Below are 23,617 nucleotides of genomic sequence, written 5' to 3' on the forward strand. Positions count from 1 at the left end.
GAATTAGCTTTCACAAGGCTGTGAGAAGCAGTGAAAACCTGAGGAGAATGTCCCTGGGGCGATCTCACAAGTCCCCTTGTTTACAGAACAGGCAACCAGATCTAGACAGGGAGTGAGGGACTGGGTGACAGAGAGTTCAATATTCTCAGGACCACCCCCACAGATAGCCCGTCTCTACCACCTTCCTGAGGATGTGCTTGGCACCAGTTTGTCACAGTGACAGCAACGTGCTGAGCTTCAGTAACTGACATGCTGAGACACAAAACACAAAGAAACATGAAACAAACGTCAAAGAAGCCTTTCAAGCCAAAGGTATACATGTGTTCCGTGGAGAATTGCAGAGTTCAGAAAAAGGGTGTCTTCAAAGACTGCAGACCCAGCCCTGCTCCATCCCCACCCCTCTGCTCTTCTTATTTCCTGGCTCTCCCAGTATCTCTGAAACAGATGACAGAGTGACACACTCACATATTTTACTTTAAACACATCATGAAAACTTCATGAAAGGATTCTTTAAGTTTCCTTTTAATGGGTATTTTGTTCGGTGCCGGGATTGCCAAAGACTGTTTTTAACTAAAAGCATCCCAAACATGTGACTGTTAGGCCTCATGAAGCAACAAACTTGTTTGGGTGGAGAGGCGCAGAAGCACTCCAGGGAGATGATGAGCACTCATCGAAAGGGACTTCATACACAAGCAACAGACACATGGCTGGGCTTCCAGGTCCACAGTCTTCATTTCACACAAAGAGCACCTGGATCTTGGAAAGCACAAGGTTATGAAGTAATGCCCCATTGTAGATATGACAAGCTACCACAAGTTCAGTAATGCAAAACATTATTTCCCTTGTTGGGCTCAGCAATCTGAAACCAAAGTATCAGTAAGACTGGCTCTTCATGTGGGCTCCAATGCCCTACTCACTGTCTCCTCCTCCATCTTCACAATGCAGCTCTCTGGCCTGAAATACCTACCATTTCAATCATCCTTTCTTCTGCTTTGCCATCAACCTGCTGTCTCCTTCTTGGGAGTGTCCTGTAATGGCATTGGTCTTCAAGAGATCACACATTCACAATTTGGAGGGTTAAATGACAGACATCTTTGGGGAACCATTATCTGGTCCACCTCAGGTGCAAATGTCTGCTTCTAGGGATTTAAAGCTAAAATGAGATTCTTGTTCTCCATGGAGACAATCAACATGCAATCCAGACAGGTAAACTGATGCATGTCAGAAGCCAGTGTGTAACGATCTTAAACAAGTGCTTGAGACACTGGGAAAGCGAGGGAGACATTTTGCAAGCAGGGACCAAGGTCAAATGGAACACACTGTGATGATATCTTGCTTGTACAAGAATGGATCTTGCCACTGGCTAATCATAGAGGTCTGGAGGTCTGTACAGACAGACAGGAAGTGAGGTAGCTGGGCAGAAACAAGATATAAGCAGGGAGATACAGGAACTCACTCTCTTGTCTGTTGAATCACTGACGTAAGGTGTGGCTGTGGCTTGCTCCTTCTTCTCTCTGATCTCTTGGCATTTTCCTTTATATCTGACTTCAGGTGTCTATTACTTAGACCAATTAAGAACTTCATTTACAACACACTTCTAGGTACGTTACACCAACAGCACCCTCACTCATAATGCAGCTGTGTCGGTGCTCTGGGTCCAAGAGAAGCACATTTCTTTTTCAGACAGTGAGAATGCCAGATTCAGTTAATCCCAGCAAAATACAGAAAGAGGCACCACTCCTGGGTACTCCTTGTCAGGAGTCTAGAAACAACCTCCAAAGTCATAACCCTACATGCAAATATGAACCTGGAGTCCCAAGCCTTCATCTGCACGTATCTACTAGGTAGTGGAAAGAACACGTTAATGGGATCCAGTGGACCTGAAAGTCAGAACAATGTGTTTTCATTTCCAAAATGGCCTCACTTCAGCTCACCTAATTAACAATGACGATGCTGAAAATCCAGTCCAGAGACCTTCCAACATTTCTTATTACAAGGTCTGTTCCAATGCAAATAGAATTCACCATTAACTACCCAGGCTGCAGGTAAAATATACTCAGTGGTATATCAGTGGGAAATTTAGATGGAGATATGAGAAAATGAAGGTGATATTCTAGCAAGTTGTTGGACACAAGACCAAACACCACAATTGGAGACACCCCCACACACACCTCAGAGGCACACCTCCTCTGAGTCTTGGAAGTGAGTTGGGATCCAGGAGGCATGGCTGAGTCCATGACAAGACTTGCAAACTCCTATATAGCCAGGCCCACATGAAAGATGGAAAACTCAATTTTGTCTATACCTCACCTCAAGGGGCTTCCCACATTTCCAAGCATGGCCTGAAGCTACATTCTTTTAGAATACCACACCATAATAGACACACGGGCCAACTATCTCTTTACACATATTGTTCCAGAAGCCATGCTATTTCAGGACTTACTCTGCATGTTGTCATGAATGAACTCTTGGAAAAATTCAACACAAGTTCCAGGTAACCAGGAGCACACATTGTGAAGAGAAGCCACAGTTCCTAACTCAGTAAGGAGGGCAACACAGATGCAAGACAGAGCTTCCTGTACTGAAATTCCAAGAAAAGCCTGGTGGGTTATTTTACATAAATAGTAGTCAATTTACTGCAGTTTGTAAGCACTTAGCTTCCAAGTCTGTGGGCTCACTAAAGTGTGCAAGCTGAGACACATTGAAGGGAATATCCAGGCGAGCAGCAAAGTCGTGCTTTTTGGTTTCTCTTCATTAAGTAAATTGTGGTTGAGAACTTGTTTTAGAAAGTGGTTTTGTGAAGCTATTATTCTTGTCTCAGGCTCCACAAGTTCAGAAGATGCCTTGAAATGTCTCTTCATTAAATACTGTCACCACATGCAGTATGAGCAAAATAAATCCATCCTTGTCCAAAACTGAACTCGTGAAGCATAAATTAAGTGTTGGAAGAGGGATACTCCAGAGAAGAAACACTCTGCTGCCAGCCCCATCTACCCCTGTGTGACTGGAGGGCCACCCTAAGAGCCATCCTGCCAGCTTCTCATGGGAAAAACATTCACAAACATGTAAAGGGATGGACCCAGGCTATTGAAAACAGAGTCATCAATGATCACCAAGGAGACAAGGGGGAGGGGCAGTAAAAATGAGGGGTGGTAAGTAGCTGGTCCAGTTTCTGATAGACATTTTCACCCATGCACTCTGGTGAGGACAGTGCTGGCCTGACACCCAGGAAGGAAATCTAAGCCAGTAGAAGGGTTCTACTTGAAGCTGGAGGTACCAGCAGCCACATTCATGCCCACCTTCTCAGGTGAGAAAGGTAAGAGATTCATCTGTATGTAGGGAATATAAAGCGATGATGGGTGATGATCAGGGCATAGCCCAACAGCTCCCCCCCCCACCCACCCACACACATGCACACACAGCGGTGTGTTCTCAGACTTTGGATCATTCACATCCACTCTTTGTGATACATAGACCTTTATTCAGGGTCTCTAATTATCATACAAGCTCCAGCTACTCCACTGACCATATGTGTAGCATTACCCCTCCCCCAGACTTCTATGTCCCATACAGAAGGCAGTTACACTCCTGCTGATGACAGAAGGGCTAAAAATGGGAGGTAGCCCTCACAGGTACCTCCCGAGTTGGCCTGTCTACTCAATCCCAAACAGTCACAGCTGAGGCCCCTATGGGTTGTCATGCAGACCTTCCAGAGGCGTTCACATATCAACCTGGTAGTATGTTCCACAGCCTGTCTTGATTATAAACACTGCAGGCAGAAGAATTGCAGAAGACCTCCATTCAACATGACATAGAGGCGAGTGTTGGTAGCCTCAGTCATCCAGAGGACACCGTAGCCTTTAACTCTAATCCCATCACTCGTTTGAGGTAGATCATATGGGCTTTCTAAATGGTGATAATTACAGGCATTACAAATCCAATTAGGAAAGATGCTTCTGGCTTTATTTGTATTGTACTCTGTATCTCTATTCATCTAACATCTAGGGATTAACGAGAAAAAGAACATAAAATTTTCAGGCTTCCAGACAGGTGAGTGTCCTTCCAGCTGTGCAAGCACTAACCCATCTACAAATGCAGATGTCTCCATCCATGGGGATGCTCTGGTGACTGACACCACACATGGGACTGAGATGTCTCTGCTATGATCTCTTATGCTAACAACAAGCTAGCTTATACAAGTAGCTGTGCTAAAATGCATGTAGGGGATAAGGAGATGGCTCAGTGGTTAAGAGTACAAACTGTGGCCGGGTGTTGGTGGCACACATCTTTAATCCTAGAACTTGGGAGGCAGAGGCAGTCGAAACTCTGTGAGTTCAAGACCAGCCTGGTCTACAGAGTGAGTTCCAGGACAACCTTCAAAGCAATACAGAGAAACCCTGTCTCAAAAAAAAGTACAAACTGCTCTTGCAGGGACCCCAAGTTATTGGTTGACCCAAATAACATTTGTAACTCTTACTCCACGGAATCTAGTACTATGGTCTCCATATCACACACACACACACACACACACACACACACACACACACACACACACACACACAGACACACTTCAAAAATAAATCTTAAAACTCATATGAATGTGCTCTCTTTCTCCCTCTCTTCTTCCCTCCCTCCCTTAACATGTTCACCCCAAAACTGTCCACAGGTAACTGAAACCATATGACCACAGGAACTTCGGGTAAGGAGAGACATTGCCCTCCTACAGCAAACAGCATGGGATAAGGGGTTCTCAGGGCTAGATCAAAGGTGACTGTGTTGCCTATAAGCTAGGGCCAGGGCAGACCCCTGGGGTTGAGTAAAATGAAGTCATTCCTACACAAAGGGGTATTAAGAAACCTCATGAGGCTGGACTTCAAAGGAATATGGGGTGGTTGAGTTGGTTGGGATAAACAGGTGGGTTCCAGGGATAGAAAACTCTCTAGTGGCCAGGGGTCCCTGCATGGATATGATGGGGACCCTCAGACTCTCACATAATGTGAGGGAGATGGGAAAATACAAGAGCCAAGGGACCTCAGAGTCAGCCCAGAACATGCTAGACACCATATTCTCTTCACAAAGGAGATTTATTTATCAGCTTCATAACCTTAGAAGACACCATAAGAACAATGGGGGCTGGCACGCGTCCTCCTCTGCAAGTCAATTCAAAAATTCCTAGTTATCTCCAACAGTGTGAGTGCCTGTCCAATTACCTCCTCATTCTGCCTGTGTCCCAGTGGGAACACCACTCCAGAAGAGTGAGTTGGGGCTCCTGATACTTAGCTACTGGTACTTCTCTATTGTGGAAGCCCTGAAGTCATTAAGGTTTCCAGTCTACCTTGAAATCTAAGATGCAAAATCCTGAGAGCTCCTCGAAGGAGCAGGGATGGGGGGAGGGAGATGGCTGGGGCTGCAGTACAGGGCAGAGATATGATATCACACCTAGGAAGAAAACAGCAGAGCTGTTCTGTAGACAGGCGAGTGATACCAGGTCAATATCAGACCTGAGGGTTGAATTCAAAGGAGGGAAGGAAGAAAGCCAAGGTGTATCTCCACAGGGATGATGGGACGGGACAGGCACTGTCAGAAAATGGCTGATGAGTTGGCAGAGGGGCGTCAGGGAGGGCTGGAGTTTGGTGGAGTAAGGAGGAAGTCTAGGGCATTTGGTTTGGGGCATGTCACATGTGCTTCAAGTTCAGGGCTTGAGGACAACTGCCAGCTGCCAGGACGGACAGCAGAAGGGCTGTGGGAGTTGATGTTGAAAAGAATACTTTACATTGGTATGGATTTTGGTTTTTTGATACGAATTTAAGGTCAATTTTCTTAAATTGTGTATATTTCTACTCTTACTTAAGGTGTTTATGCAGCTCATTTAAAAATAATAATGTATATTTAAGAACTACAGATTAATAGGCAGTCATCTATAGTAGTCAAAATTATAGTCATGTTAGGTTTTCCAGATATACAGGTATATTTCATATTGATAGATAATCTTCAAATACTTCAAAGACCTACAGAATATGGCATTTAAAATGGTTTAAAAACTTAACTTAGACTTTTCTTGACAGTGAGACATGTCTGCTCCCGGCAGCACAAATTACTTCAGTGAGGATGATAAGCATCAAAGAAACTCATTATAGAGTTTGTCTTCAGTGTGGCAGGGCTAGCCATTTGGGTAAGACTTGCTTGGACTACTTGATGTTGTGCTGTGTGAGCTGGACATAAAGGACCCACAGGAGAGTGGCTTCTAAACTTGCCAAGATAAAACGGGATGGTCCTTCAGGGTTCCTGCTCCACAGAGGAAACTGCCAGACATTCTGCAGGACACAGAAGAAAGCAAGTGATGAACTTTGCCAGTATAAGACAAAACAAATCTTCAAATTCCCTGCTTCACTGAGAAGTCTGTCAGATACTCTAGGCCAATAGGCTAAAGAAGGAACTTTGTGTGACTGCCCAGGCAGCAAAATGTCTGTCATTTCTAGAATTTTGGAACTTGTTTGCAATGCATTCATGTTTACTTGGGTAATATTATATCCTTCTGGGGTTTTTGATGGAATTGAAGACTAGATACTTATAGTTATCTTTAGTTATGATAACAGACAAACATAAAGCTTTAGACTTACAAAGATAAGACTAGATGATAGCTTTTTAACTTTGCCAAATAAAAACAAACTAAATATTGTAACTAATTCTTGCTTGATAACTGTTTTATTATATATAAATTTTACTATGTTAAAGGTAACATAGTTCATTTTTAATTAGATAGAAAGGGGGAAGTGATACAGATGTCCTTCTGTATGCTGCAAATATGTGTTGCTTTGATTGGTTGGTGAATAAAACTGTTTCAGCAAATGGCCAAACAGAATATAGCTAGGTGGAAAATTCAAACAAAGATTCAGAGAGAAGGAAATTGGGGGGTGGGAGCAGGATACAACATGGGATGGGACACACAATGTATAGCTGTCGAAGGACTAACATGCCGGAGAATTACCAGTAAGCCACAGCATCATGGCAATACACAGATAAATAGAAATGGGTTCATTTATAAAAGAGAGGTAGGCAGTAAAATATCTGAGACATTGGCCAAACGATTAGATTTAATATAAGCCTTCTGAGTGTTATTTCAACAAGCTGCTGCAGGACTGATGGGTGGGACAGAAAGAATCCAACTACAGGGAGCCTAAAGTTCAGCCCTGCATCTCAGCCCTCCATCCTCACCTGTGTCCTCATGTTCCATGCAGAGACAGGATGCTGCTGTGCTCTGTCTAAGCTGGGGGTTAGAGATGGTCAGTACTAAGACTGTGAGCCAGTGTCCTTGCTGCTGTGAGCATAGAGGAAAGTAGGAGAGTCAAGCAAGGAAGAGACTACAGCAAGGCCAGCACTAGGAAAATCCCAGTAGATGGGTAACACAAACCCAGAGGAGTCGTATTTGCTCTTACACATGGAGCACAGGAGGGTGGCAGCAGGAGACAGAGTGCCTCCTCCAAGACAAATTGGTGACCCACGGCTGACAAAGGGTGCAGGGTGGCTGTGGTGGGACTGGGGAGGTGTCACTGCGTCTACTACGTCGGGTTAGGGAAATACAGTTGAATCCTCCCGTGTTTCCCTTGCTGATGCCCCAGGCCTGGCTCCTGCTGAGAACACCAACCCATGGCTTCCTTCTCTGTGACCATCTGCTGCTTTTGCATAGCCAAACTTCTGCTACTAAGCTGCCATGAATAGAGCCAACACACAGGTCTTGTTGCTCATTTTCAAACCTGGCACAACATCAACAAAAGCAGACTGGAAGAGACAGCTTGGCACGGCCAGGCAGCATAAGAGCCCCTGTGTTTGGTGAGACCATGGCCCTGCCTGGATGTATGCCTGGGTCTGGGGGCTGCCCTGGAGGAGCCTCACCTCAGCTATGGCTACCTGGATAATACCCCTCACGTCACTGTGTTGATAGCCCACTGAGGCATATGGGGAAACACCAGTGGCCCTTGAATGTTAGAAACAGGCGCTGACACCTGGATGTCACTACAAAGTACCAAGACTGTGCTTCATGTTTGACAGAAAACATCTGATCTCACTTAACCATCCAGCCAAGCCTAAAACACCTGCCTCATAAAAGAGCTGCCCTTCTCACTCACAGACGACAAGGTGGGAACACAGAGAAGTGCGGGAACCAGAGCCAGTGTCATCTTTTGGCTAGATCATACATAGAACACCTGGCTGTGACCTTGAGGTCATGAGGTTTCAACTTCCAGTCTCCATCTCTAAGCTCCAGCCCTGGGATCCTGCCTCTGCTCAGCAGGGGATCTCTTCCACATGTTCTGCATCCAAGGACCATAGTTCTCACTTCTGAAAGGGACCTGCATGCTGTGTGGGGTCCTCCTACATTCGGCTCATAGGGAAAATACAGGTTCAGAGCTCCCGTGTGCATCTGACCCAAGACCCTGAGCTCTGAAGGTGCCATCTCAGCCTCCTTTGCACCATGTCCATCCTCAACCTTCTGTAGAGCACTTGGCTCTACAGAAGCCTGACTCAAAGCCCAGGAGAAGGAATATAGAAATCTCCATCTTTAGATAAGGAAAGTAAGCATGCTCAATGGGCAAAATACTAAGTTACACCAAGCTGCATTTTGAATATCGATGGTAGTGCCAGAAGTAGAACCCAGATAATAGCAGTTAGGCTTCAGGAATGCAGCACAGCCAAGGTTTCTGATCATGGCATTCCAGGAATGCTGTGGTTTCCATTTTGACTTACATGAATTTTCTTTCTGACACATCTGAAATGAATAGGTTGTCATTGGGCCCCAGAAGTGTCATTTGTTAAAGGCTGGACTGGACCTGATATTATTCATTTCTCAAAAGAAACAGGAGTAGAAAGCCACCCTGTCTTAGACAGCCTTAGATGTGGGCCTCTTACTTGTTCACAATTCCCTGAGCACTTAACCAGTAAAATAGCAGGTAGCAGTCAGTCCAGAGCAGAGTAAACTTCAGAAGCTCTCAAAGTCTCTGGGGATAGGGGTGACCAGGTTACCCTCCAAGCAAACTATGAAAGGAGGCCAAGGAAGGCATTTACTGTCTCCTTAGAGAGCTTCATAGACTGCGATAGAGGGGGGGACTTTACAATCAAAGATTAAACAGGGTTCTCGCTATTGAGGGAGCTTGATCTATTCCTGCCACCCAGAGCCTTCAGCCCCCCAGTGCCCTGAAGAGGCAATGTTTCCATCTGGTGGGTTCTGTGTTCACCTGTCCCACCAGCTCATCTTGATTTTTCTCTCCATGCCTCGAGGACTTGGGGCCAAGACAGTGCAGCCCCTTGGCACAATTACCCTTCAGACATATCCAGGAACAATACATGAGTCAGGGAGGACTCTAGTAGGCAGAGGCAAGATGATCTTGGGGGTGTCACTAATCAGGGCCTCTCAAAAAGGCCGAGGCTTGTGGCCAGGTGGACTCCTGTGAGTATCTTGCCTATGTGGACCTTTGGGTTTCTAAGTGTGTTGTGTGGGACATTGTGACTTCCTTATCTTTCCTTCCAGTTAATGCTTTGGTCACTTGGTCTGATTGACCATCAAGTCCCACTGTAAAAAAAAATAAAATAAAATAGCTTCTATGCACATCCATGGGATCAAAGATGCGGTGCTTCATCCTGGGCTGGTACCCACAACAGATTATTGAGCCACATTTGCCCTGATTACAGTTATCAACACCTCAAGACTTGTAATGATTCATGTTGGAGGATATGAGGAGTGATTGCCTTCATTACATAAAATGAGGGAATCCGATTTTGCAGAGAATCGATATCGTGAATAAACATCTATTTTTAACAAAGTAGAACACAAAAACTTTGGTTAATATTGAGAGGCACAGAAGATGCAAGACCATGTGTGTCATTCCAAAGTGTTTTCCTCCAGCTTAATTAGGAGCAGCTCTTCCTTGCAGAGTATCTGGTGAATTATACTCATCAGCCAGTATTGATTTAAGTGACAGAGACTATGCATGTGACAGGGGACAAGGATAGCCAAAACAGGATCTCTAGCCTACAAAGACCATATTTTGATGAGGAAAACAATAATCACAACTCAGGAGAGTCTGGACAAATATCTGGAGACTTGAGCAGCTTGCACTGACAACAGGGTCATTACCAAACTGAAAATAGTAATTCTCTACTGGAGCAGACTGATACTTATACCAGTTAGTAAAATGTTTGCCATGTAAGCATAATGACCTGAGTTTGAGCCTCATCCACAGGAGAAAGAGTCAGGCATGATGGCATGCACTTATAGTTCAGCACTGGGAAGGCAGAGAGAGGTGGATGTCTGGGTCTTGTCCAGCCCGTCTATTCCACTTGGCCAGTTCCAGGCCAGTAAGAGAGCATGTCTCAAAACACAAGGTAGATGACACCTGAAGAATGACATCTGAGGTTTGATATCCACACACATTTGTATATATGTGCATGTTGACAAACACGCATAAATGCATACACACGATCAAGTACAAGTGCACATGCTCGAATTAAAAAAAAAAAGTCATACTGAACCTCCGGCATCCCCAGCTTCAGGTGAGCTTGGGTCCCCCTGGGACCAGCCCCATCCCCCACCCATCACCCATCCCCTCAATCTTCCACAGGCCCACTCATGGCATCCAGAGGACCCACCCACACAGGAAAGACATCAGTCCTTCCAGGCCCCACCCACCGGCATCCACAGCTTCAGGTGAGCTCCAGTCCCCCTGGGACCAACCCACCCTCGCCCATCACCCATCCCCTCAATATTCCAGGGGCCCCACTCCTGGCATCCAGAGGACCCGCCCACATAGGAAAGGCATCAATCCTTCCAGACCCCAACCTCTAGCATCCCCAGCTTCAGGTGAGCTTGGGTCCCTCTGGGGCCACCCCCATCCTCTGCCCATCACCTATCCTCTCAATCTTCTGGGGGCCCTCTCCTGGCATCAAGAGGACCCGCCCACACAGGAAAGGCATCAGTCCTTCCAGACCCCACCCTCCGGCATCTCCCAGCTTCAGACCCCACCCTCCAGCATCCCCAGCTTCAGCTTCAGGAAAGAATACCAGTGGAGGCAGAAAGACTCCATCTGCACCGACTGGAAGAAGAGATGGGAAGAAGACAGAATAAGAGCTCACTCAGCAATAGAAAGACCAACATGACTCCACCAGAATCTAGATACCCAATGCCAGCAAGACCTGAAAAGCACTACATAGATGATGCAGAAGAGACAAACCTTAAAAATTATTTTATGAAGATGATAGAGACCCTCGAAGAGGAAATGAGGAAATCCCTTAAAGAAATAGAAGAAAAAAACAAACAAAAAATACTTGAAATGGAGGAAAAGGGGAACCAAAAAATTCAATAAATAAACGAATCTCTCAAAGAATCTAGAGAGTACCAAGAAAAAACAACCAAATAAATGAAGGAAACAACTCGAACAGTTGAAGGATTGAAAGCTGAAATAGAAACAATAAAGAAAACACAGAATGAGGGGATGCTAGAAATAGAAAAGCTGGGTAAATGATCAGGAACTACAGATGCAAATATCACCAATAGAATACAAGAGATAGAAGAGAGAATCTCAGGTATTGAAGACTCAGTAGAGGATATCAACCAAAGAAAATCTCAAAACCAAAAAAATCCCTAACACAAAATATCCAGGAAATATGGAACACCATGAAGAAGCCAAACCTGAGAATAACAGGTATGGAAGGTGAAGAAATACAGCTTAAAGGTACAGAAAACATATTCAACAAAATCATAGAAGAAAAGTTCCCTAACCTAAAGAAGGATACGCCTATGAAAATAAAAGAATCTTACAGAACACCAAATAGGCTGGACCAGAAAAAGAAGTCACCTCACCACATAATAATCAAAACATCAAACCTTCAAAATAAATAGAAAATATTAAGAGCAGCAAAAGAAAAAGGCCAAGTAACATATAAAGGCAGACCTATCCGAATTACACCTGACTTCTCAATGAAAACTATGAAATCCCAGAAGATCCTGGACAGATGTCCTACAAATGCTAAGGGAACAAGGATGCCAGCCCAGACTACTATATCCAGCAAAGCTTTCAATTACCATAGATGGAGAAAACAAAATATTCCATAACAAAGCCAGATTTAAACAATATGTATCCATGAATCCAGCTCTACAGAAAGTGCTGGAAGGATACTCTAGACCCAACAAAGATAACTACACTCACAAAGACATAGGCAATAGATAATCCCACTTTACCAAACACCAAAAGAAAAAGGGAGGAGAACCTACACACAATAACTCCACTACCAATAAATCAAGCACAAACAAGAATCGTCAATCAATGGTCATTAATATCCCTCAATGTCAGTGGTCTCAACTTGCCTATAAAAAGACACATTCTAGCAGAATGGATAAAAAGACAGAACCCATCTTTCTGCTGCATACAAGACACACATCTCAACATCAAAGACAGACGTTACCTCAGAGTAAAGGGTTAGGAAAAGATTTTCCAATCAAACCAACCCAAGAAACAAGCAGGTGTAGCAATCCTAATATCTAACAAATTATACTTCAAATTAAAATTAATCAAAAGAGATGAAGAAGGAGATTTCATCTTTATCAAAGGAAAATTCCATCAAGATGAAGTCTCAATTTTGAACATCTATGTCCCAAATACAAAGGCACCCACATTCATGAAAGAAACATTACTAAAGCTCAAATCGCACATAAAATCTCACACACTAGTAGTAGGAGACTTCAACACTCTGCTCTCACCGCTAGACAGGACTTCCAGACAGACACTTAACAAAGAAACAAAAGAACTAATAGAAGTTATGACCCAACTGGGTTTAACAGACATCTATAGAACATTCCACCCAAACACAAAGGGATATGTGCTAGGAAACATAGCAAAGCTCCACAGATACAAAAAAATTGGAATAACCCTCTGTATCTTATCAGACCACCATGCATTAAAATTAGAATTCAACAAAAACACAAATCACACAAACTCATGGAAATTGAACAATGAACAATTGCACCATCCCTGGGTAGAGGAAGAAATAAAAAAGAAAGACTTCCTGGAATTCAATGAGAATAAAGACACAACATACCCGGGGAGTCCAGGGAAGCGGCGGTTCTTCCAGCAGCATCAGGTAAACAGGCCGGCTTCCCGGCCTGTGCTCCAGTGCCGGCAGATCCCCTGGGACCTGCACAGAGCTCCCAATCCCGGCGGGAGCCAAGCACCCCAGACTCCGGATCTTCGCTCACACCAACGAGACCAGGAAAGGAGAGGAGGCTGGGAGTCCAGCGAAGCAGTGGTTCTTCCAGCAGCATCAGGTAAACAGGCCGGCTTCCCGGCCTGTGCTCCAGTGCCTGCAGATCCCCTGGGACCTGCACAGAGCTCCCAATCCCGGCGGGAGCCAAGCACCCCAGACTCCGGATCTTCACTCACACCAACGAGACCAGGAAAGGAGAGGAGGCTGGGAGTCCAGCGAAGCGGCGGTTCTTCCAGCAGCATCAGGTAAACAGGCCGGCTTCCCGGCCTGTGCTCCAGTGCCTGCAGATCCCCTGGGAACTGCACAGAGCTCCCAATCCCGGCGGGAGCCAAGCACCCAGACCCCAGGTCTTCTCTCCCACCAACGAGACCAGGAAACCAGAGGACCCAGGGAGACCAGGGTAGTAGCTGTTCGGGATCAAGTACAACAGGACCCAGCATAGGGTCCAGGGGACCAGGTAAGAGGATAAGCGCCCCAGATTCCTGTTCTTCTTCTCCACCCACGGGACCAGCATTCGGACAAGGAATAGAAGAACCACCAGATTATTGGACTTGCTAGCACCCACCAAAAGGGAACACTGGTCCCCAGACCAGTAAGGGGCTCTTTCTGTACCCACTAGAAGAAGAGATGGGAAAGAGACAATACAAAAACACAGTCAGCAACAGAAAAACAAATATGACACCGCCAGATTCTAGAGACTCCACACCAGCAAGACCCCAACATTCCAATGCGGACGAAACAGAAGAGAACGACCTTAAAAGCACTCTCATGAAAATGATAGAGGCCCTAAAAGAGGATATTGGAAAATCCCTCAAAGAAATGGAAGAAAAAACAAACCAAAAAATGCAAGAATTGGAAGAAAAAACAAACCAAAAAAGGCAGAAAATGGAAGAAGAAATGAAGCAAAAAATGCAAGAAATGGAAGAAAAAACAAAGCAAAAAATGCAAGAATTGGAAGAAGAATCATACCAAAAAAGGCAGGAAATGGAAGAAGAATCAAAGCAAAAAATGCAAGAAATGGTAGAAAAAACAAAGCAAAAAATGAAAAAAATGGAAGAAGAAACAAACCAAAAAAGACAGGAAATGGAAGAAGAAACAAAGCACAAAATGCGAGAAATGGAACAAAAAACAAACCAAAAAATGCAAGAAATGGAAGAAAGAACAAACCAAAAAATTCATAAAAGGCAACAAACGGACGAACAGATAAACAGAAAATTGCAAGAAGCAATGCAAACGCTGCAAGGGTTGAAAACTGAAATAGAGACACTAAAAAAACACAATCTGAAGAAAGGCAGAAAATAGAAAAGCTGGACAAACAGTCAGGCACTACCAATACAAGCATTACCAACAGAATAGAAGAGATGGAAGAGAGAATCTCAAGTGTTGAAGATACATTAGGAGAAATGGATTTATCAACCAAAGAAAACCTTAAATCCAACAAATCCTTAACACAAAACATCCAGGAAATATGGGACACCATGAAAAGACCAAACCTAAGAATAATAGGTATAGAAGAAGGAGAAGAAATCCAGCTCAAAGGGGCAGAAGGCATATTCAACAAAATCATAGAAGAAAACTTTCCCAACCTTAAGAAAGACATGCCAATGAAGGTACAAGAAGCCTACAGAACACCAAATAGAGTGGACCACAAAAAAAATCCCCTCGCCACATAATAATCAAGACCCCAAACATACAGAATAAAGAAAGAATATTAAGAGCAGCTAAGGAAAAAGGTCAAGTAACATATAAAGGCAGACCTATCAGAATTACACCTGATTTCTCCATGGAAACGCTGAAAGCCAGAAGGTCCTGGATAGATATTCTACCTACACTAAGAGACCACGGATGCCAGCCCAGACTACTATACCCGGCAAAGCTCTCAATCACTATAGACGGAGAAAACAAGATATTCCATGACAAAACTAGATTCAAGCAATATGTGTCCACTAACCCAGCCCTACAGAAAATTTTGGAAGGAAAACTCCAACCCAAGGAAGCTAACTACAACCAGAAAAACATAAGCATTAGAGAATCTCTCTCTACCAACAGCCAAAAGAACAAAGGGGTGAAATTCCACACATAATTCCACCAACAACAACCATCGCAAATCGAAGAAGGATGAGCAATCATTGGTCATTAATATCCCTCAATATTAATGGCCTTAACTCACCCATAAAAAGACACAGACTAGCAGATTGGATTCGAAGACAGAACCCTTCCTTCTGCTGCATACAGGAAACACACCTCACCCTTAAAGACAGACATTACCTGAGAATTAAAGGTTGGGAAAAAATTTTTCAATCGAATGGACCCAAGAAACAAGCCGGGGTAGCAATCCTAATATCTAACAAACTAGACTTTAAAATAAAATCAATCAAAAGAGATGAAGGAGGTCATTACATACTCATCACAGGTGAAACCCACCAAGAGGAAGTGTCTATTCTGAACATCTATGCCCCAAATACAAAGGCATCCACATTCGTTAAAAAACATTATTAGAACTTAAATCTCATCTAAAGCCCCACACAGTTATAGTGGGAGATTTCAACACACCACTCTCACCACTAGACAGGAATACCAAACAGAAACTCAACAAAGAAGCAAAAGGGCTAATAGAAGTAATGACCCAACTGGGATTAACAGATATCTATAGAACATTTCATCCACATAAAAAAGAATATACCTTCTTCTCACCACCACATGGAACCTTCTCAAAAATCGACCACATACTTGGCAACATATCAAACCTCAGCAGCTACAAAAAAATTGGAATAACTCCATGCATCTTATCAGACCACCATGCTTTAAAATTAGAATTCAACAACAACACAAATTGCAGAAAACCTACAAACTCATGGAAATTGAATAATGCTCAACTGCACCATCCCTGGGTCAAAGAGGAAATAAAAAAGAAATTAAAGACTTCCTCGAATTCAATGAGAATGAAGACACAACATACCCAAACCTATGGGACACTTTGAAAGCAGTGCTACGGGGAAGTTCATAGCGCTAAATGCTCACATGAAGAAACAGGAGAACAGTTATACCAGAGAATTAACATCACAGCTGAAAGCTCTAGAACACAAAGAAGCACACTCCCCAGGAGGAGTAGACGCCAGGAAATAATCAAATTGAGGGCTGAAATCAATAAAGTAGAAACCAGGAAAACAATACAAAGAATCAACGCAACGAAGAGTTGGTTCTTTGAGAAAATCAACAAGATAGACAAACCTTTGTCCAAACTTACCAAACAGCAGAGAGTGAACACGCAAATTAACAAAATTAGAAATGAAAAGGGGGACATAACAACAGACTCTGAGGAAATCCAGAGAATCATTAGGTCATACTTTGAAAACCTGTACTCCACAAAATTCGAAAATTTAAAGGAAATGGATGACTTCCTGGACAGCTATCAATTGCCAAAACTAAATCAAGAACAGATAAGCAATTTAAATAGACCTATAACCCCTATGGAAATAGAAGCTGTCATCAAAAGTCTCCCAACCAAAAAAAGCCCAGGTCCAGATGGCCTCAGTGCAGAATTCTACCAGAAATTCAAAGAACAGCTTATACCAATTCTTCTCAAAGTGTTCCACACAATAGAAGCAGAAGGGTCTTTGCCAAACTCTTTCTATGAGGCTTCAATAACCTTGATCCCCAAGCCACACAAAGATACAACTAAGAAAGAGAACTTCAGACCAATATCCCTCATGAACATTGATGCAAAAATACTCAATAAAATACTGGCAAATCGGATCCAAGAACACATCAAAACAATCATTCACCACGATCAAGTAGGTTTCATCCCAGGAATGCAGGGATGGTTCAACATACGAAAATCCATCAACGTAATCCACCATATAAACAAGCTGAAAAACAAAAATCACATGATCATCTCACTAGATGCTGAAAAAGCCTTTGACAAAATCCAACACCCCTTCATGATAAAGGTCTTGGAGAGATCTGGGATAACAGGGACATACTTAAACATAATAAAAGCTATATACAGTAAACCAACAGCCAACATCAAACTAAATGGACAGAAACTCAATGCAATTCCTCTAAAATCAGGAACAAAACAAGGCTGTCCACTCTCTCCATACCTTTTCAACATGGTACTTGAAGTCCTAGCTATTGCCATACGACAACAAAGGGGGATCAAGGGGATACAAATTGGGAAGGAAGAGGTCAAACTTTCACTGTTTGCAGACGATATGATAGTTTACATCAATGACCCAAAGAACTCTACCAGGGAACTCTTACAGCTGATTAACACCTTCAGCAAAGTGGCAGGCTACAAGATCAACTCAAGAAAATCAGTAGCCCTACTATATACAGATGATAAAAGGGCTGAAAGAGAAATCAGAGAAACATCACCCTTTACAATTGCCACAAACAACATAAAATACCTTGGGGTAACGCTAATCAAACAAGTGAAAGACCTGTATCGTAAGAACTTTGAATCTTTAAAGAAAGAAATTAAAGAAGCCCTCAGAAAATGGAAAGATCTCCCATGCTCTTGGATACGTAGGATCAATGTAGTAAAAATGGCAATCCTGCCAAAAGCAATCTACAGATTCAATGCAATCCCCATTAAAATCCCAGCACAGTTCTTCACAGACCTTGAAAGAACAATAATCAATTTTGTATGGAAAAACAAAAGACCCAGGATAGCCAAAACAACCCTGTTCAACAAGGCAACGTCCGGAGGCATCACCATCCCTGACCTCAAGCTCTATTATAGAGCTATAGTCCTGAAAACAGCTTGGTATTGGCACAAAAATAGACAGGTAGACCAATGGAATCGAATTGAAAACCCGGGTATTAACCCACACACGTACGAACATCTGATCTTTGACAAAGAAGCTAAAAATATACAATGGAATAAAGAAAGCATCTTCAACAAATGGTGCTGGCATAATTGGAGACTGGCATGTAGAAGAATGCAGATCGATCCATGTCTATCGCCATGCACAAAACTTAAGTCCAAATGGATCAAAGACCTCAACATAAATCCAGCCACACTGAACCTCTTAGAAGAGAAAATGGGTGGTACCCTTGAACGAATTGGTACAGGAGACAGCTTCCTGAACATAACACCAGTAGCACAGGCAGTAAGATCAACAATTAATAAATGGGACCTACTGAAACTGAGAAGCTTCTGTAAGGCAAAGGACACAGTCAGCAAGACAAAAAGGCAGCCCACAGAATGGGAAAAAATATTCACTAATCCCACATCTGACAGAGGGTTGATCTCCAAAATTTACAAAGAACTCAAGAAGCAAGTCTCCAAAACACCAAAGGACCCTATTAAAAAGTGGGCTGCAGAACTAAATAGAGAGTTTTCAATAGAGGAGTCTAAAATGGCTGAGAGGCACTTGAGAAAGTGCTCAACATCCTTAGCCATCCGGGAAATGCAAATCAAAACAACTCTCAGATACCATCTCACCCCTGTCAGAATGGCTAAAATCAAAAACACCAATGACAATTTATGCTGGAGAGGATGTGGTGAAAGGGGGACACTCCTCCATTGCTGGTGGGAGTGCCAACTGGTTCAGCCACTTTGGAAATCAGTGTGGAGATTCCTCAGAAAAATGGGAATAAACCTACCACAAGACCCAGCAACTCCACTCTTAGGCATATATCCAAAAGATGCCCATTCATACAACAAAGAGGTCTGTTCCACTATGTTCATAGCAGCTTTATTTGTAATTGCCAGAACGTGGAAGCAACCTAGATGTCCCTCACCTGAAGAGTGGATAGAGAAAATGTGGTACATCTACACAATGGAGTACTATTCAGCAGAAAAAAATAATGGAATCATGAGATTCGCAGGCAAATGGATGACACTAGAAGAAACCATCCTGAGTGAGGTAACCCAGTCACAAAAAGAGAAACATGGCATGTACTCTCTCATATATGGATTTTAGACATAGATCTGGGGAGTGCCAGCCTACAATCCTATGGCCAGAGAGTCTGGGAAACAGAAACTTTATTTAGTGGCTGATCGAAGAAGAGGCAGACTCCCTTGGTTAAGTACTGAGCTGAACTCAAGAAAGCCAGTAACAGAGAGGGAGGACTGATGATCAAAGGGATTAAGACTGGGCTGGTTTAACCCCCAGAAACAGCTGACCAGACAAAGGTTAACTCTTGAATCCCAGGCATTAGCCTGGGAAGCCAGCATGGGACTGATCAAGACCCCCTGAATCTGGGTGTCAGTGAAGAGGCCTAGGGAATCTATTGAGCCTTGGGCAGCAGATCAGTACCCATCCCAAGTATACACACGGACTTTGGACTCCAATAGAACAATGTGAGGAGCACTCTCACCCAGAACTCTTGGGAAAGGGTCTAGGCCCTGCCCTATATGAAATGACACACTATGGACACCCCCATGGAGGGCCTCACCCTCCCTGGAGAAATGAGAGGATAACGGGGGGGGGGGAGGGGAGGGCACGGGAGGAAGGGAGGGAATGGGAGAGGGACCTGGAACTGACTTGTGAAGCAACCTTGATTCTTATCTAAATTTAAACTGGAAAATAAAATTTTTTAAAAAACCAAAAAAAAAAAAAAAAAAAAAAAGACACAACATACCCAAACTTATGGGACACTCTGAAAGCAGTGCTGAGAGGAAAGTTCATAGCACTAAGTGCCCACATGAAGAAACTGGAGAACAGTCACACTAGAGAATTAATAGCACAGCTGAATGCTCTAGAACAAAAAGAAGCAAACTCACCCAGGAAGAACAGATGCCAGGAAATAATCACATTGAGGGCTGAAATCAATCAAGTAGAAACCAGGAAAACATTGCAAAGAATCAATGAAACAAAGAGTTGGTTCTTTGAGAACATCAACAAACTTTGTCCAAAATAACCAAAAGACACAGCGAGAGCATGTTAATTAACAAATCAGAAATGAAAAGGGGGACATAACAACGGACACTGAGGAAATCCAGAGAATCATCAGGGCATACTTTGAAAATCTGTACTCCACATAATTCGAAAATTTAAAGGAAATGAACAATTTCCTGGGTAGATATCACTTGCCAAAACTAAATTAAGAACAGATAAACAATCTAAACAGACTTATAACCCTTAATCAAAAGTCTCCCAACCAAAATGAACCCAGGCCCAGATAGCTTCAGTGCAGAATTCCACCAGAAATTCACGGAAGAGATAATTCCAATACTCCTCAAAGTATTCCACACAATAAAAGCAGGAGGTTCGCTGCCAAGCTCTTTTTACAGGGCTACAATTACCTTGGTACCCAAGCCACACAGAGACACAACTAAGAAAGAGAACTATAGACCAATTTCCCTCATGAACATTAATGCAAAAATACTCAATAAAATACTAGCAAACCGGAGTCAAGAACACATCAGAAAAATCATCCAGCATGACCAAGTAGGCTTCATCCCAGGAATGCAGGGATGGTTCAACATTAGAAAATCTATCAATGTGATCCATCATATAAACAAACTGCAAAAGGAAAACCACATAATCATCTCACTAGATGCTGAACATGCCTTTGACAAAATCCAGCACCCCTTCATGATAAAGGTCTTAGAGAGATCAGGGATAACAGGAACATACCTGAACATAATAAAAGCAATATACAGTAAACCAACAGCTAACATCAAACTAAATGGAGAGAAACTCAATGCAATTCCTCTAAAATCAGGAACAAGACAAGGTTGTCCACTCTCTCCATATCTCTTCAATATTGTACTTGAAGTCCTTGCTAGAGCAATAAGACAACAAAAGGAGATCAAGGGGATACAAATAGGAAAAGAAGAAGTCAAGCTTTCACTATTTGCAGATGATATGATAGTTTATATAAATGGCCCAAAAAACTCTGCAAGGGAACTCCTAGAGCTGATGAACACCTTCAGTAAAGTGGCAGGATACAAGGTAAACTCAAAAACATCTGTGGCCCTATTATATACAGATGATAAAGTGGCTGAGAAAGAAATCAGAGAAGCCTCACCCTTTACAATAGCCATAAACAGCATCAAATATCTGGGGATAACATTAACCAAAGAAGTGAAAGACCTGTATATCAAGAACTTTGAGTCTCTAAAGAAAGAAATCAAAGAGGATACCAGAAAATGGAAAGATCTCCCATTCTCTTGCACTGGTAGGATCAACATAATAAAAATGGCAATCTTGCCAAAAGCAGACTACAGATTCAATGCAATCCCTATCAAAATTCCAGCACAATTCTTCACAGAACTTGAAATAACAATAATCAACTTTATATGGAAAAACAAAAGACCCAGGGTAGCCAAAACAACCCTATACAATAAAGGAACTTCAGGAGGCATCACCATACCTGACTTCAAGCTCTATTACATAGCTATAGTCTTGAAAACAGCTTGGTATTGGCACAAAAATAAACAGGTAGACCAATGGAACCAAATTGAAAACCCTGATTCTAACCCACACACCTATGAACACTAGATTTTTGACAAGGCAGCTAAAATTGTACACTGGAAAAAAACCATCTTCAACAAATGGTGCTGGCATAACTGGATATTGGCATGCAGAAGACTGCAGATAGAATCATGTCTATCGCCTTGCACAAAACTTAAGTCCAAATGGATCAAAGACCTCAACATAAATCCAACCACACTGAACCTCTTAGAGGAGAAAGTGGGAGGTACTCTTCAACGAATTGGTACAGAAGATTGCTTCCTGAACATAACACCAGTAGCACAGACACTGAGATCGAAAATTAACAAATAGGACCTCCTGAAACTAAGAAGCTTCTGTAAGGCAAAGGACACAGTCAACAAGACAAAAAGGCAGTCCACAGAATGTGAAAAGATGTTCACTAACCCCACATCTGACAGAGGGATGACCTCCAAAATTTACAAAGAACTCAAGAAGCAAGTCTCCAAAACACCAAAGGATCCAATTAAAACCTGGTGTACAGAACTAAATAGAGAATTCTCAATAGGGGAGTCTAAAATGGCTGAGAGACACTTGAGAAAGTGCTCAACATCCTTAGCCTTCAGGGAAATGCAAATCAAAACAACTCTGAGATACCATCTTACTCCTGCCAGAATGGCTAAAATCAAAAACACCAAAGACAATTTATGTTGGAAAGGATTTGGAGAGAGGGGAGCACTCCTCCACTGCTGGTGGGAATGCCAACTAGTACAGCCACTTTGGAAATCAGTATGGAGATTCCTCAGGAAAATGGGAATCAATATACTACAAGACCCAGCAATTCCGTTCTTAGACATATATCTAAAAGATGCAAATTCATACAACAAGGACATCTGTTCCACTATGTTCATAGAAGCATTATTTGTAATAGCCAGAACCTGGAAGCAACATAGATGCCCCTCAACTGAAAAGTGGATAGAGAAAATGTGGTACATTTATACAATGGAGTACTACTCAGCAGGAAAAAAAAACAATGAAATCTTGAAATTCGCAGGTAAATGAATGGCACTAGAGGAAACCATCCTGGGTGAGGTAACCCAGTCACAAAAAGACAAACATGGTATGTACTCACTCATATGGATTTTAGACATGGATCAGGATAGTGCCAGTCTGCAATGCCACTGACAGAGAGTCTGGGAAACAGGAAAGAACCTAAGAGAGATATGCATGGTACCCCAGAGAAGAGGAATGAGGCAAGATCTCCTGAACAGATTGGGAACATGGCAAGAGGTGTGGCGAGGGTGGGAGCTGGGAAGAAGAGCGGGGGAGAAGAGGAAGAGAGAGTAGGTCATGGGGGAACAGGAAGGTTGAGTGGGGGAAAGAGTAGGGGGAAAACAGGATGAGAAATACCATAATAGAGGAAGTCATAGGTTAGAAGACAGATCTGGCACCAGTGAGACCTCTAGTGATCTAAGGGGATGACACCAACTGGCAAGCTAAGCAATAGTGGAGAGACCACCTTAAACACCAATTCCTGATAAGAACTTGATATCTACCCTATATGCCATCCTAGAACCTTCATCCAGTGACTGATGGAAGCAGAGGCAAACAACCACAGTTAAACACTGAACTGAACCCATGGAACCCAGTGACAGAGAGAGAGGAGTGATGAGCAAATTGGCAAAGAATGGGCTGGCAAAACCAGCAGAGACAGCTGATCTGAACAAAAGGGAGCTCTTGGACCCCAGACCAACAACTGGGACGCCATCATGGGACTGATCTAAATCCCTGAGTGTGAGAGTCTGTGAGGAGGCCTGGGCAACCTATGGGGACCTGGGAAGTAGATCAGTGTTTATCCCTGGCATATAAACAGACTTCATGTGTCCATAACACAAAGAGGGATGCTGTCTCAGCCTGGACTCTTAGGGGAGTGCCTGGACCCTGCCCTGAGTGAAATGACAGACTCTGGATATTCCCTA

General features: G+C 43.1%; 1 long non-coding RNA gene across 1 annotated transcript in view; it reads left to right on the plus strand.

Annotated features, from left to right (window-relative positions):
* Nucleotides 1-3,201: 3,201 nt before the first annotated feature.
* LOC121134531 overlaps nt 3,202-23,617 on the plus strand; it is a 46,647-nt gene continuing 26,231 nt past the window's right edge. Inside the window, exon 1 of the long non-coding RNA XR_005871624.1 lies at nt 3,202-3,316. This is a non-coding gene — a long non-coding RNA (uncharacterized LOC121134531). The remainder of the gene's footprint in view (nt 3,317-23,617) is intronic.

This window comes from Mesocricetus auratus, unplaced genomic scaffold (assembly GCF_017639785.1).
Source record: "Mesocricetus auratus isolate SY011 unplaced genomic scaffold, BCM_Maur_2.0 Super-Scaffold_4256, whole genome shotgun sequence".
In the NCBI taxonomy this organism is placed as follows: Eukaryota; Metazoa; Chordata; class Mammalia; order Rodentia; family Cricetidae; genus Mesocricetus; species Mesocricetus auratus.